Genomic DNA, 13,315 nt, shown 5'->3' with positions numbered 1-13,315 from the left:
CACCTCGCCCTCCTGCTTGCATTTCTAGAATGTTAACTTTCTTCATTAATGTGGTCTTATCTCAAAAGCAGTGAGGGCTCAGCTCTGTTAGCATATAGATTTTAAAGGTAGACCTTTGACTGCCCCATAAAAGACAAATGCATCATTGAGGACTTGATGAATTGCTGATCAACACTGACAGTTAAGGTGTCACACTGTGGGTGAAACAGACCCAGATGCATCTTTTGTCAGTGCAAGTATACATCACGGTTGGAAAAAGATTAAGTGATGAGAGGGGGGAAAAAAAGGAAGACTATTTCAGTCTCAAGCATTCCCAAGTTACAAAACATTGCAGGATCAAAGGCTAAAATGTGTCACTGTCACCTGAAAGCAGCAGATGATAAAGTTCCATTTTTAGTAAAGCATCTTGCATTGTGATGCATTGCCTCTTCTTGTGCTGGGTCACATTAGTTAGTTTATTCATCTCTGCTGCAAATGTTGGTGTCAATTAGTGACATTGGAATTCAAGACTGGAGTAGTGGTTGTGCAAAAAAGGACAAGTCTCCCAAATGTTGCACTTCCTTCTGCCTCTACACAGGTCTAAGTTTACTAAACATCAGATTAAGTCAGCCCATATACAGTCTCGCTCTTGCGGGTTCAGGAGCCAGCAGTCAACTAACACATTTCTATCTTGCCTTCATAATTATGTTATGGGATATGTATGATTTCTTTTTTAGATTGTTGTGGCTTTGTTGCATTTTTGCCATCTGGAAAACACATGTTTTTGTGATGTTGCCTTTGTTCTCAGCAGCAAGGGAGCAAGATGGCAAGTGAAGACAGAGCAGTTAAAGAATGGAAAGGTGGCACAGGATGGGGACAACGTTAGATTGTGACAGGGTGTAGGGAATCTCTGACAAGGATGCAAAGCCCACAGGATGAACACATAGGACAGGGAGATGCGAAGATGAACTGCTAACCAAGGAAAGACCTAATTAAAATGTGATTTCCACTCCAGGGAGATAACAGGGAGCCTACATAAAATGAAAGATTAGACAGAAAAATCAAATGAGACAGAGGAATTCCTCCCAAGCTTCACCTGAATAGTGACATGAAGTCTTTTTTAAGCATTTTGAGTGACAGGCTGTACTGGTACAGAGCTTTATTCATTGCAGTAAAGATGACTGACAGGCAAAAAATGGGGAGGTGAGGACGATGTGTCACTCCATTTAAGTTGGATAAAACGCAATATATGAACCCCAGACTGTCAGCCTTTGCATCACCAGGCTTGGAAAATATCGACATGGATGTGTGTTTTGTTATACAAGTTGAACTCTGACACTGGCGAATCTACATTTTTACAAACTTTGTAGTTCAGTAGTCCATTTCAGTTTGGGAATTCAGTGAAATTCTGATTGTAGTCAGGTTTTTCATTCCTATAATAAACTGGAAATACAGAATCACTTTTATTACTAATAAAATTACACATAGAAAAATTACTATTATGCTTGTCGCTATTAATTTTAACACTGCTATTAAAGCTGTAAATAATTTATGAGGTAAGTATATTAGCTTTTCGGTTTATCTATAATTAGTGGTACTTTTTTATTGATTGATTGATTGATTAAATGCTTGCGAGTTAACCAAGACTTGTTGCTTTTAGGCTGATTTTTTAATTCCCTTATCACTAAAACATAATTTAATATGGTGCTGACACATGCATCATAATGTTGTGGATAAGTAAAATGCCCAAGATTTTCACACCCTTCTATTGTGTTGGCACCCAACTAATGATCTCTAAACCAATCCTGCTAGTTTCTATGTATATTCCCATGCTGCAGTCCCAAATTTGTTCCCTAAAATAAATCATTTACCTTTGACTGACAATTTCCATCATCTTAAACAGAATTTTAACACATTCCCTCTGACAGAAGCACAATATCATCTGCATATGGCAAAATGGCAAGAATTAAATTGTCAAATGTGTACTTACAGTTTCTTACTTTCAAGAGCCTAATCTGGTTAACAGCAATGGGAGTAGTGCTGGGTGATATGAAGATATATATCGTGTGGGCGATAGAAAAGTGTCTATCGTGCCATTTGTCTTCTATTGTTCCGAACCTAATTTTATAAATGATTACATAAAAAATATCATTAAATAGCTTGTGGCAAATATATTAGTGTTGTATTCTCACTATACATACTCTTAACTTTAGCAAGAGAAAATAAATTATGAAAAATGATATTTTTCGGAAAGAAACTCCATCTTGTGGTTTTGCGACATGATGCTGCTTTATGTGCACCCGGATTTGCGACATGCTTTACGGTAACTCAAAACCATGGATGTGCGACAGTTTGCATTTTCATGCCCGGACATGCAACAGGCAGAGACAGCTACACAGGCAGCCCAAGAAAAAGCACTTTTACCGAAAAGAGGGGGTACGTCTATGATTTGGTTACATTTTGGGTTCAACAGCACCAACATGGAGCAGAAGACGCCCATTTGCAAGCTATGCTATAAAACTATTCCTGCACTCAATGGCAACACAACAAATCTATCACCTATAGAAGGTCCACAAAAAAGAACACTCAAGAATCTATTAATCTAGTGCTGGGACAAAGTAGAGAAGGATGTTTGCAGTGTCGTGCATTATGCCTTGATGATTGACCTATGGACAAGCAGAGATATGCAGCCCTACATGAGCGTAACCATCCATTTCATTAACAAAGACTGGACCCTCCCCGCTCGCTGTTTACAGACCACGTACTTTCCAGATGACCGCAGGTCAGGTGGTATATCGTGATATATATCGTCATCGTGATATAAATAACTATAATAATAATAATAAAACTTTATTTATAAAGCACACTTAAAAGCAAGGGTATGCCAAGGTGCTTAACAAGTAACATCGAGAATAAAAGGAAGATAATATGAAAAGGACCAAAGCAGATCCCATAATTCATATCGTGATAAATATTCTTTCCATATCGCCCAGCACTAAATGGGAGTACTGAGTAATCAGTTTGTACATGGGGAACATAACAGCTGCATAGCCATGTAATACTTAAGAAGAAAAAAAAATCTAAAAGAGGTGTCTGTGTAAATACAATCAAAAGCCTTTTGAAAGTTAAAATGAACAAAAGAAAAAAAATTTCCCTGTCTGCTAAGATTCTTGCAGACTAAAGTAATATGACCTTGGTTTACTGGGCTGAGTAGCTCAAAGGAAAGTGTGTATGTAGTCTGTAACAGCTTCGCTCAAGTGGGCATAAACATATTCCGTTATGATTCTTGGCTTTGGTATTAAGAGTTCATTCAAAGTAGAGTAATAAAAAATTCCGCTATATGACATCTATGCTGTCTGATCTGCAGAAATTAATTTCTGGAGTTCCTCCCCCCCCCCCCCATGCCTTAGCAGCTGCTCCCTCCTCCCACTTTTTCTTATTCTTGTCTCCCGGCTGTGTTAGTGCACTCCATTTCAGTTTACCCATGTGCATTTTCCACTCTTACGTTCACAGTGTAGCATGCACATTGCTCAACTGTTAATCTAATCAGAAATGAGCACATGCATCCAATGTCCATTGGATGCATGTGCTCATGTGGGGGGCATGGGTGGGTGCGCATGTGCACCTGAATACAGTACATGGATGTATTTGTTTGCAGTGGCGGGTGTTGCATCGTGCTCTAAATCTCTAAATCATTTTGATTACAGTGCTATTTTACTTTAATAGACTCTCATCATAATCACTGAGCTCTGTAATTCCATTAAAATTGATTGCTTCAGACAGCATGAAAACTGCTTATCTTGTATGTCTGGTTGCTGTCAAGATGCATGATTTGTCATCCACAGTGAAATCACAGATAGACTGACGACTGGTCTCTGTTTGTCCCATCTGTCCATCCACTCTATATCAGACATTACTGATTAGATTTTGATTAGTGGTAATGTCAGAGTGATTTACAGTATTTATTACTGATTGGCTCAAAAAGAAAATGCATCGTTTTGGGGATTTGATAAATAAACAGACATCAGTATCAAAAAACTCTCAGTTATACGAGATAGCATCAGGCATCTTTAATCATCTTTAATCCTGAGTTCACTTGATTTAATTTAAAGTGTTTTTTCTTCAGTTGCTTTCAATCACTTATACTATAAGGAGAAAAAACATGAATGACTGGAGTTTTTGTTCATTTTTGCCAACATTAGCTTAAGCAAAACAAATATATTGTGTTTCAGCTGGAGTCACATAATACAACCTATAAAAAAGGCTCACCTATCCCAGACCTCTGAGTAATAAGTCCCAGGACCTACGATAAGCCCTCCTCTCTTTTTGGGACACTGGTTTGACCATCAGTCCCACCTTGTTCACTCCAGCCTAGACAATAATCACTCTTCCAGGGATCAGTGGATGGGGATCTTGGCTGTGATATGAGGGCTAGTACAGACATAGGTAGATTGCAGACAGGTACTTACATGCGCACCCCCCCCCCACACACACACACACAAACCCAATTGACCACAGATGGAGGAATTTTGATGTGGCCGCTTGCCCAGCATGAGGTCTCCCCGTGTCTTCCTCTGTGCGGACTCACTGCCATATGGGCTATTGAGAAGGTTGAGATAAAATGGGAAAAATGGCATTTGCATGATAATAAGGTTCTTTAGAAATGCTGTCTGATTTTCCCTGCCTTAGATCTCACAGATAATGCATGAAGCGTCATATATTTGTTCCGTTTGAACTGTTGTCATGGGGCTTTCCTTTGCTTTCCTCTGCTTGCCATATCAGTATCACACAGGCAGCACTACTGTTTTTGCTAGTCTTCACTCAGGACATTGAAACACACACACACACACACACACACACACACACACACACACACATATAAATGTTAGGGGTCGATATTGAACCGTTCGATACAGTACTTTCGGTTCGGTACGCATATGTATCAAACAATACAAAATTTTTAATTTATTTTATCAACTTTCCTTCTGACGATGCTGTCTGTGTTGAGCGCTCAGTGGATCAGCGCTCGACAGTGCAGCCTAGGTGGAGTAGTCGAACGCAGATTCACTGAGCACAGGGCAAGCTAGCGAGACAGAAGTTAAGCTCTCCTTGCAACATGGCAAATTGAACCTCCCCCACCCTAATTCAGATCTGGCGTTTGGAACTATTTTGGTTTTCATGTGAAGCATGATCCTGAAGGTAAGCGCATCATGGACAAAAGTAAAACAGTATGTCAGATGTGCCACGCAATGCTCAATTACATTGGTGGGAACTAGTGGTTAGCGCAGTTAGCTCGTTAACGTGTTGGCCGTCCAGTCCCACGCACGGGGTGATCCGCGGTAACTCGTTAACGGAGATTTGCCGTGTTGTGGCGTTAACGTCATTTCTCGGCTTGAGTGAACGCTGGCGCGTCTGGCTGCCGCTACTCACCGGTTCATTTTTCGATTATTTGGATTTATTTGGATTATTTGGATTATTTGGATTCAGATTTGAATGAACAGGGACATTCACACTCAGGACCAGATCGATCTCTGCCAGGGATTGAATTGCAACGCTTGTCCTCAACTTCTGTTATTTCAGCTGAATGTGTTCTCACGTCTTCTTCTCAGTGAGCAGCACTAGCTTAACTGTTTGAGCTATTTTAGCCTACCTGTTCGTTGCTCCGGCCGGCTCGACTCCTTTTCCTCCACACAATCGAAGATGCGGACCAAGATGTTCCTGAGCTGGTTGGCACTATTTTGGATTCTCCTGACGCTCGTCTACCATCCTACAGCTGGACTGTTCCGCTATATCCTGCGCCTTCGCGGGCAGCTATCGCTCCCGTCGCCGGCGGAGCTCCACTACCACCCGGGCATCACTTTCCAGCCTCGCCGGAGATACATCCATCGCGGGTCCCGCAGGATTTTCCATAACTCCAATGGAACTAAATCGTTCTGGTCTGCTACTCGCCGCCCTCGCAGGAACCCTGATCGGGCTGTCAACCATCGATCTCTAGCCCACCTGCCTAGGGCGCCCACCGCGATTAGCAAAAAAGAAGATACTCCACTCAACTTCGGTCTTCTAAACATTCATTCATTGACAAGTAAGGGACCTCTCATCCAAGACCTCCTATCTGACCGTAAGTTTGACTTTTTCTGCTTAACTGAAACCTGGCAACAACCTGATGACTTTTCTCAGCTAAACGAATCTGCTCCTCTGGGGTTTGTTTACTTTTCTAAACCCCGCTGCTCAGGTCGTGGGGGTGGTCTTGCTATCCTTTTTCGCCAGCACTTGAAAGTCCTGCCAGTTAATGTTGATACCTTTAGTTCTCTAGAGGTCCTTGCATGTGAGCTGACTGGACCCATTCCCACTATCATAGCTACTGTATACCGCCCCCCCAAACCTAACCCTGTCTTCCTCAGTGACTTTGCTAATCTACTAACCCATCTTTCATCTCTATCCCCAAATGTGATCTTGGTGGGAGATTTCAACATTCACATGGACAATAATGACCTTCTGCTCACCAGAGACTTTTCCTCCTGTCTCGAAGGCTCTGAATTTAAACAATTTATCGACTTTCCCACTCACTCTAAAGGACACACCCTGGACTTGGTCTGCTGTTCTGGTCTTACTCCCTCGAATCTTTCTGCTACTGAAATCCCCATAACTGACCACTTCCTCCTTTCATTTAACCTCACTCTCTGCTGCTCTTCTACCAAGCCAACCCGTCTCATCTCGTTCCGCAACATCAAGAACATTGATATGGACATTCTCACTACCAGTTTGGACAATGTTCAGATTCTGGACTTCTATTCTACTCCTGATGATTTGTTGTTATATTATAATAATTGTCTACGCACTGTCCTTGATTCTCTGGCTCCTGTAAAAACCAACTCTGTTTCCTTCGCTCGCTCTGCTCCCTGGTTTACCTCTGACCTCCGAGCTCTGAAGGCCAAAGCTCGGCAGCTAGAGCATAAATATAAGAAATCTGGTTTAACTGTTGATTCAGAAATCTATAAATACCACGTACTTCAGTATAAAGACTCCATTAACAAGGCCAAACAAAGCTTCTACTCTGGTATTATCAGTTCTTATGAGGGTAATGCAAGGACTCTGTTTTCAGTTTTCAACAAGCTAATTCAACCCCCCAACGCTTTACCACCGAACTTCTATTCCTCTGAAACATGCAACTCCTTGATGCTGTTCTGGACTACGAAAATCAATAACATCCACCAGCAACTCAGATCAAATGTTGTGTCTACGCCCTCTCCAGAACCTCTTCTCCTTTTTGAGCCGTTTTCCACTTTTCATCTTCTTGATTTATCTGATATTTCCTAGTTAATATGTAAATCAAAGCCTTTACTCCCACTCATTTCTGCTATCTTTCACTCTTCTCTCACCACCGGTATCGTTCCCTCCTTATTGAAGACTGCTCTAGTCACTCCTATACTGAAAAAACCTTCCTTAGATCCTAACAACTTTAACAACCTTCGTCCGATTTCCAATCTACCCTTCATTTCTAAGATACTCGAAAAAGTGGTTGCAGCTCAACTTCATTTACACCTGGTTAATAATAACATCTACGAGAGATTTCAATCTGGTTTTCGCTCATGTCACAGTACCGAAACTGCTCTACTTAAAGTCACTAACGATCTTCTAATCGGAGCTGACTCTGGTCTTCTCACCATTCTCGTCCTTTTAGATCTGAGCTCAGCCTTTGACACCATTTCTCACTCTGTCCTTCTAAGCAGACTTTCCTCTCTCGGCATCTCTGACACACCCCTCGTCTGGTTTCAATCATATCTCCTCGACCGCTCCCAGTTTATTCAACTAAGATCATTCCGCTCTCGTCTATTCCCCGTCACCTCTGGTGTACCCCAAGGCTCAGTTTTAGGCCCTCTTCTCTTTATAATATACATCCTCCCTCTAGGTACCATCTTCCGCAAATTTGATCTTCAGTTTCACTGTTTTGCTGATGACACCCAGTTATATCTCTCTTGCTAACCTGATTCCTCCCTCCCACCTTCTTCCCTTACAGAATGTCTATCCGAGTTAAAATCCTGGTTTACCTCTAATTTTCTAAAGCTCAATGTGTCACGGTCCTGGGTCTTATGACCCAGTGTTTTGAGTTTTAGTTCATTTTGATGTTTATAGTTTATGTTAAGCCCTTCAGGTTTTCTAAGTTCATTTGTTACCATGCCTAGGTGATTTTAGTTCTTATTAATTCCCCCTCGTGTTTCCAACCCATGTTAAGTCTCCCCTGCTCTTCATGTGTTTCATGTCTGTGTCTTACGTTGTCAAGTTCTGGTTGTCATGTCTGCGTTTCATTATGTTTCCTGTTTTATTTTGGAAGGAGTCGTGTGTTCTTGGTTCTTTGTATTTAGCTTCACTGCTCCTGTCATTAGGTTCATGTTAGTCAGCTGTTTCCTCATGTGTCTCCACTTCCCCTGATCACCTCATGTGTGTATTTAAGTCCTCTGTTTTTGCATGTCATTTGTCAGGTCGTCTGCTCATCCATACCCTCACTTCAGCATTCTATGTCAGTTCACCCCGTTTAAGGTTTTTCATGTTTAGCTTTAGTTCACCCAGTTTAGGCTATGGTTTAGTGTTCACCTGTGTCCTGCTGTTTGTACTCCCCTTTTGCTGGCCTCAATAAACGGCTTATTTTCTGTTAAAATCTACGCCACGTTCAGTTTATGGAGTTGCGTTTGGGTCCTTTTTGCCAACACCTACAGTCTGCCCTCGCCAGACTGTGACACAATGAGGATAAAACTGAGATCCTCCTTATTGGCACCAAATCCAACCTTTTGAAGGCAAGCCATTTCTCACTCACCATCGATAACTCCACAGTTTTCCCTTCTCCTCAGGTTAAGAGCCTTGGTGTCATCCTAGACAGTTCACTTTCCTATAAATCTCACATCAATAATCTCACCCGTTCTTCCTACTTCCATCTACGTAACATTAACAGATTGCTTCTCTTTCCACCCACTCTACGTCCATTCTTGTACATAGTCTTGTTACCTCCCGTATTGACTACTGCAATTCTCTTCTGCATGGTCTCCCCCAAAAATCCCTCCATAAGCTTCAACTGATTCAGAACTCTGCTGCTCGCATTATCACCAGAACCCCCTCCTACCAGCACATCACCCCTGTTCTTCAGGAACTTCACTGGCTCCCTGTGAAATTCTGGATAATTTTCAAACTTCTTCTGCTCACCTTCAAGGCCATTCATAACCTCGCTCCTTCTTACCTTTCTGACCTGTTAACCACCACTTGTTCTGCCCGTTCACTTCGTTCTTCTTCTTCTATCCAGCTTACTGTAGCTTCCTTCCGCCTCACCACCATGGGAAGCAGAGCTTTCAGCTGCTCTGCTCCCAGGCTGTGGAACTCTCTGCCCCCTGAAATAAGAAATATTGGTTCTCTCCCCCAGTTTAAATCCCAACTCAAAACTCATCTGTTCAAATCTGCATATTCACTGTGAATCCACTGTTTGTTCATTTTATCTTGTGCTTGTATTTTATTGTTCTTATTCTGCCATTGTTTTACTAAGTGTTTTATCCTATTGTAAAGTGTCCTTGGGTGACTTGAAAGGCGCTCATAAATAAAATTTATTATTATTATTATTATTATTTCAACGAGATTAACGCTGACAGCACTAGTGGGAACACAACGAATATGACTGCACATTTACTCCGACATCATCCTAGTGTAAAGACAAGTGGAAGCAGACAAAAACAACAAGCACGCATGATACAAACTTTACCAGAGTCATTTAGACAGCCGTTAGCACATGATTCTCCTTATGGGGACCTGATATGTTTAATATGCTGCTGAGAATATAGCCCAGAAGAAGCGTATAGTATAGCTTTTATTTTGGAAAGAGCCATTTCTCTGTAATAAACTCTCTTTTCCAAAGATGAGTGATTTCTCGATCAGATAGATTTATTTATTTTTATTACTTTGTTGTTTCAGCAACATTAAATTTAAAAACTGTACTTTTGAGTTAAAATATATATTTAGAATTTTAATAAATGACAAATTAAAAAGCATGAAAAAAATTTTTGTATCGAAAAAATATCGAACCGTGACACCAAAGTATCGAACCGAACTGTGAATTTTGTGTATCATTGCACCCCTAAAAAATATATATATATATATATATATATATGTATATTTTAGGGGTGCAACAATACCGATACCAGTATCGGCCTCGATACCACATTTTCTAAAGTACTCGTACTCATTAAAAGTCCCCCGATACCGAGGACCGATACCACGGTCTGAGACCTGTCTATGTTTGAGCGGCATGTAAGGGGTTAATCACAGGCGCTGAGTGCCCGCCCCCACGCTTATTAGCACAGAGGGGCATAGCTGATGCTGTAGCAGTGGGACGGAAAATAGTTGGGCATTTTAAACATTCCGCCTTAGCCTACTCCCGCCTCGAGGACATTCAGGGACAGCTCAACCAGCCAATAAAGAGACTGCAGCAGGACGTACAGACGCGCTGGAACAGCACGTATTACATGCTCCAGTCCATATGTGTCAAACTCTGGCCCGCGGGCCAAATTTGTTCCATATTCAGTTTTCCAGCAAAACTTATTTGAGTCCATAAGAAAAGATTCATTCTTATATGTGGAGGAAGATTTTTTTTTTCAATAAATATTAACGTTAGCCCGCGACTTTGTTCCAGTTTTGAATTTTGGCCCACTGTGTATTTGAGTTTGACACCCCTGCTCCAGTCCCTCATTGAGCAAAAGCGAGTGCACGAACTCCCTGACTATCTCACCGCTCACCAATGGGCTCTTATGGAGACGACTGTTGCCATCCTCGCCCCCTTTGAGGAACTAACTAAAAAAGTGTGCAGCTACGATGCACTAGCCTCTGATGTTATTTATTCTGTAATATGTTGCATGCAACATGCTTTTCATTTTAAATAAATGTTCTTAATTCCAAACTAGTCCCTTGTTTGTTTGTTTTTGTTAAATTATAGGACTAAAGCTGTTACCTGCAAATTTAAATCATGTTTTTATTAAGTACTCGGTATCGGTATCGGCGAGTACTGAAATGCAAGTACTCGTTTCCAAAAAAGTGGTATCGGTGCATCCCATCTATCTATCTATCTATCTATCTATCTATCTATCTATCTATCTATCTATCTATCTATATATATATATATATATATATATATATATATATATATATAAGGAAATTATTATTTAGCAAATAAAGATGTACGGAAAAAAAACAAAAAACTGAAAGATGGAATAACTGAGCCTATTTGTCCATGAGTGCCTGCTTGGGCTCCTGCCTAGGTGCCAGTAAAGCATGCTGATGCAGGGGTGTGAGTTTCTTCCAACTGATGCCATTATACATTGTCAGTGTCTCTGCCTGTTTGTACTATTGAGTGGACTAGAGTATGCCAGGCTACAACAGCACTGTGGCCTATGCCAGCCACTGCTGGAACTGCCACCACCCAGAGAAGGGGCAGGTCATGGGACTGGCAAGTTTGTGGAGGCTTCTGCAGAAAAAAAGTCCTTACAAGCGGTCCCCTGAGGCATGTTGTCATGAGTAATACGCTTATAATCCTGAGCTCATTCTAGCACACGCATTACACTATGCTCACATCAGCTGCTGCTATTTTGTTACCCCCTGATTGTTTGTAGGTTTATTTCAGAGCAAATAGGTCACTGGAAGAGCCTAACTGGAGCAGAATTAAACTCAATAACCTGAATGTGGCTTTGACACCATGGACAATGGTAAACTATAACGCTTTTACAAATGACTTCATGGGACAATACAGCTGAATCCAAAATGGCACTGATGATGTGTCAACACGTCACAGTTTTGAATGTGTCTAGATTTTCCTTTGCCCAATTTGAAAATGTGCTCTCGCTTGTGTGATCACTAACAATGAGCCCCGTGCTCTCATCCCAAACTTTGGCCACACATATTAGACTATTTGTCAAATGACTGCAGACCTTTGAAAGGGGCTTTGTGACAGAAGGGACATGTTATTACATCTCAGACCATTAACTGTAGCAAAGTACAGAGTTGGCTTATTGTCTCTTCGAGTGAACTGACTTATTGTGTGCCAGAGATTGCAGCCACATGTGAAATAGATGGAACCCGAACAGAAGTCCCATTATCCCAATAAATCTAGGCCTTGCATTTGATTTCAGACTACCTTCTTTTACACATAAAAGTGATTTCTCTGCAGTTTCATCATTGTGACCAGCTGACTCAAAGGCTGTGGTAACATCCCTTATAATAGTATGTTTTTATCAGAACCTGGAATATATCTGGGCTTTAGTTCTTAATATTGTAATATTTGTCCAGTTTTATTGCTTGTTTTGCAAAAAAAAAAAAAAAAAAAAAAGGAAAGCAAATAAATGTGAGAATTTGTGGAAGGTCTCTGTTTCATAGGGACAAGTCCATTGCCCTCTTCAATATGATTTACACAAGCCACTCAACTCTTATCCACATGTATATAACATGGCTGAAAACCCAGATAAGTGTTTAGAATTATGTGCTGAAAGGCGAGGACATGCATATAAGCGCACATTAGGCTCCATAAATAGTGCTTTTTACACCATGCTGCCACTGAAATTGTCCGGTTTTAGCACTAAGCTTGTAAAATGAATGAGTGAGCCAGTGTGCCTAAGCCACTATCCCTAAGCTTTAGATGTGCTCATGTATTACTCTAACAAAAGTGGATAACTCCCTATACTTAGGCAAAAATTGGATAGCACACTGCCTGCTCTTGCCGTGCCAGTGAGTCTGGGCAACAGAGTGCTGAAGCAGCAGGTTTGGAGGTGGTGATGTGTGTGTAAATTTGTGCTTAAAACTACAAGTTTATAAACGCACATAAAGAAAGTTTTCTTAATTAGCTTGGCGTCGCTCGTGGCTTCTTTTCAGCTGAGTGTCCACCGGCAGAACCAGGGGATCTTGACTTGAAACTTCAGGGATCGTTATGGAGGCAGAAATAGAAAGTGGTGGTAGAGCGCTGTTGCTCTCACTGGGTCTTACCCAGTCTATGTGATTCATAGAGCAGGTAGAGTGCTATGCATCGGGGGGGAGGAGAGGCTGGCTAGGGGCCAGTTCCACTTCAACCTCAGTTGGTTGGGCAGCTCAGGCCGGCATCAGAGTAAGCCCGGGGGTCATCTTTCCATCATATTGTGATGGGGACTGAGAGCCGCTGAACCTCCCTCTAACTAGTGTTCTGCCCTTCAATGATGGATGGCACTTGAGGGACTGGAATTGTACTGTATGGGTCTGACATGCATTTCCTTATTTCCAGTGAGTCTCACAGGGACAGAGTCGCTCTCGCTTTACAGTTTTTCTCAGTCGCTTTGGTGCA

The 13,315-nt window shown here is 41.5% G+C and overlaps 1 protein-coding gene across 2 annotated transcripts in view; it reads left to right on the top strand.

The window, feature by feature from the left end:
- pcdh1a (protocadherin 1a) overlaps positions 1-13,315 on the top strand; it is a 112,746-nt gene that overhangs the window by 82,149 nt on the left and 17,282 nt on the right. The window lies entirely within an intron of this gene.

This window comes from Astatotilapia calliptera, chromosome 10, assembly GCF_900246225.1.
Source record: "Astatotilapia calliptera chromosome 10, fAstCal1.2, whole genome shotgun sequence".
NCBI lineage: Eukaryota > Metazoa > Chordata > Actinopteri > Cichliformes > Cichlidae > Astatotilapia > Astatotilapia calliptera.
The sequence above is the reverse complement of the archived record's forward strand: the minus strand, read 5'-3'. Positions and strand labels throughout refer to the sequence as shown.